At 44.8% G+C, this 3241-nt stretch overlaps 1 non-coding gene across 1 annotated transcript; it reads right to left on the bottom strand.

The window, feature by feature from the left end:
- Positions 1 to 2832: 2832 nt before the first annotated feature.
- Positions 2833 to 2970, bottom strand: LOC119945598. Its single transcript, XR_005456261.1, has one exon. It is a non-coding gene; the product is annotated as a small nucleolar RNA SNORA7 (small nucleolar RNA).
- Positions 2971 to 3241: the final 271 nt, after the last annotated feature.

A 3241-nucleotide genomic window follows, 5' to 3' on the forward strand; every position in this document is an offset into this window, starting at 1 on the left:
TATGATAGTAGTTTAGATGAAAAGGAAGAAGTGGGCAGATTCTAGAGATGTTGTGAAGTTAAAACAAGGGGTTTGGTGACTGAATATGTGGGTTATGTGTAGGTTGTGGATTTTACTTTGTCCTGATCTCCCAGGACACATCTCTGAACCTTCTGCCCTCAAAATAGCAGAGGCACCCCCCCCCCCCCCTTTCTTCCTGGCCTTCATCCTTCCCAATCCTTCCCTCCGATTGGCTAGGTTCCGAGTCAGTGTCACAAAAAGAATTTAGTACCTGCTCTTACTAACCTTCTCTCAAGGAGAGGCATTATCTATCAATGGTATTTACTGGTATTACTATGTGCCAAACTCTAAGTGCCTGGGAGTTTACAACAGAGTTGGTAGACACGTTCCCAGCCTACACTGAGTTTATAGTCTAGTGAGAAACTTTCAGTGTAGAGTTCCTGGAGTGACAGTCACACTGACAGCTAGAGAAGGCAGAGAGCAGGGGCTGGAGGTTTGAAGGGGAGCAGGGTAACCCATCACCACAGCTGGGGGCATGAGTGTAGCCTACAACATAAAGGTGAAATCCCAAATAAAAACATCCATGAGTGCCAAGAACCTGTTCTACTGTGTCCAAGTCAAACTCTTCATTCTCATTTACTTTGGAATAAGTAACAGCAACAGTAATTAGACATAGAGCTTCTCAACCCAAACTCATTGCTCCTTATTTGATACTGTTCCCTAACTTAACCTGGGCTTACCCACCAAAGTTAGCAACATCAACTTATCGTACCTCCTTGTAGAAAACTCTTCAGCAAGACATCTGTGATTTCAAGCTTCTCTTGTTCGGAACAGGGAGGCATTTGGAGAGTACAGTACTCTGCATAGTACAGTACTCTGCATACAGTAGGCAATGATAGTACAGATTGATTGAGTTTCTCAGAAGGTTTTCAGGATTTCCGGATTTCCTGTTGCCATGTCAAGCTATGTTGTATCAAATCTGTTGGCTGGATCTGGTCCAGTCCTGATTTACTTCACTGATAGTTAGCTTACTCCCTAAGGCCTCAGAGAAAAGCAACTGCCAACAATCCTTTGACCCTGACCCAGCCACACAAGCCATTATGGAATAGTCCACACATTAGAATCTGTGCGGAGTCCTTGATTGGTGGTTTCCAGCCTCTATCAAAAGACTGTTTGGGCTGTGAATCGTTATCAAACCATCAGCCATGAATAGTTATTGCATGCCTTCACAATGACAGGAAATACTAACAATCTGCTCTCTGCTGGAATAGCGTCCTTCCAATCTTCCTGCTGGACTTGCAGACTTACTAGACATTCTGACAGTTTTACAGTAAGCATTTTCCTTTCCTTTCTGAATCCTGATGAAAGCACATCCCTCCCTTCATCAAAAATCTCTACTGACTTTCCAACTGTCTTCTTATTACCTGGCTAACTGCTAGTTGGTTTCCTCTTATATGACTAATTACCAGCTGGCTCCCTCTTACCTATCTTCTCTCTTCTACTACTATACCCCAGTTCAGCCTCTTCACACCTCTCAAACTCACTCCTAGCTGCACTGCCTCTCTCCTCCCTCCCTCACCCCCCTCCCACCGCATTTCCCCCTGCCTCTGACCTTGGTGTAAGCCCTTCCTTGGCAAGAACTCTCTTCTGATTCAAATTCACCAACCCAAACCCTCTTCATTTTTTAAGCTTTCTAAAAAGCCATTTCCTCCAGGAGCCCTTCCCAGGTTTACCTGCCTGTCACTTTGATTCAGCTGTGCAACTCCTGAATGTGTTCTGGTTTGTATTCATATCCTATCTGCCTGCCTATCTGCACAACTGTCTGCCTGCCTGGCTCTCTGACTGTATAATTGAATGCTCACCTGAGATTTGCTTGCCTTCCCATGATCTTAGAATACAACTTAGAGTGGAGCTCTCTGAAATTTGTCAGCACTTCTCCAGACCCCTGTCTGCCTGTCTTAACTGTCTGCCTCAAATCCACCAAACTAGCTCACTTACTCCCTTCAAAGCCCTACTGAAAGCTCATATCCTCCAGGAGGCCTTCCCAGACTAAGCCCCCCTTTTCCTCTGCTCCCCCTCCCCTCCCCATCACCCCGACTTGCTCCATTTGTGAGGGACCCTCCTTCCCCATGCCCACGGCGCTTGTGTACATATATTCATATTTATAATTCTACTTATTTCTATTAATGATGTGCATATATCTGTAATTCTTTTTATTTATAATGATGCTACTGATGCCTGTTTACTTGTTTTGTTGTCTGTCTCCCCCGTTCTAGACTGTGAGCGTGTTGTGGGCAGGGATTGTCTCTATTTGTTTCTGAACTGTACTTCTCAAGCACTTAGTACAGTGCTCTGCACACAGTAAGTGCTCAATAAATACAATTGAATGAATGAATGCCTACCCGCCTGCCCACCTTCCTGCTTGTCTTCCCATCTGACTTCCTGTCTGTTTGCTTATTATGATTATTATTATTATTATTCTTAACAATAATAATATTTATTGAGTTATCACTGTTTGCAAAGCACTGTACTAAGATCTTGGGAAAGTACAATATAACATCAAACACATTCCCTGCCCACAACAAGCTCACAGTCTAGGGGGATGTTGTTGTTGTCCTATGCTGTCGAGTCGTATCTGACCCACAGTGATGTCATGGACACATCTCTCCCAGAATGCCCCACTTCCATCTGCAATAGTTCTGGCAGTGGATCCTTAGAGTTTTCTTGGTAAAAATACGGAAGTGGTTTACCACTGCCTCCTTCTGTGCAGTAAATGAGTCTCCGCCCTCGACTCTCTCCCACGCTGCTGCTGCCTGGCACAGGAGTGTTTTGACTTGTAGCAGATTGCCTTCCACTCTCTAGCCACTGCCCAAGCTAGGAATGGAATGTATACACCTCTGCTTTACTCTCCCTCCTGTAGTCAAGACTGGTAGAGAACTGGAAACTCTACAGGTGCAACCCCAAGAAGGTAGACAGGGAGACAGGCAATAATATAAATAAATAAATAGAAAAATAAATAAATAAATTACAGGTACATACATATGTATCTATGCCTCTATGCCCACCCACCCTCCTTCCCGCCTGCCTGCCTGCCTGCAGTGGCTATGCCCTCCATTTTGTTGCTGTCCATGATGAAGGAATTCTTGGGCATCTGCCCATTAATATGCAGAGCTAGTTTATCCACAGGCCCAGCTACAACCCCACCTCTCCAGGAAAATATGACATCTTCACCCCATGTCCC

Source organism: Tachyglossus aculeatus, chromosome 25 (genome assembly GCF_015852505.1).
Source record: "Tachyglossus aculeatus isolate mTacAcu1 chromosome 25, mTacAcu1.pri, whole genome shotgun sequence".
Lineage (NCBI taxonomy): Eukaryota > Metazoa > Chordata > Mammalia > Monotremata > Tachyglossidae > Tachyglossus > Tachyglossus aculeatus.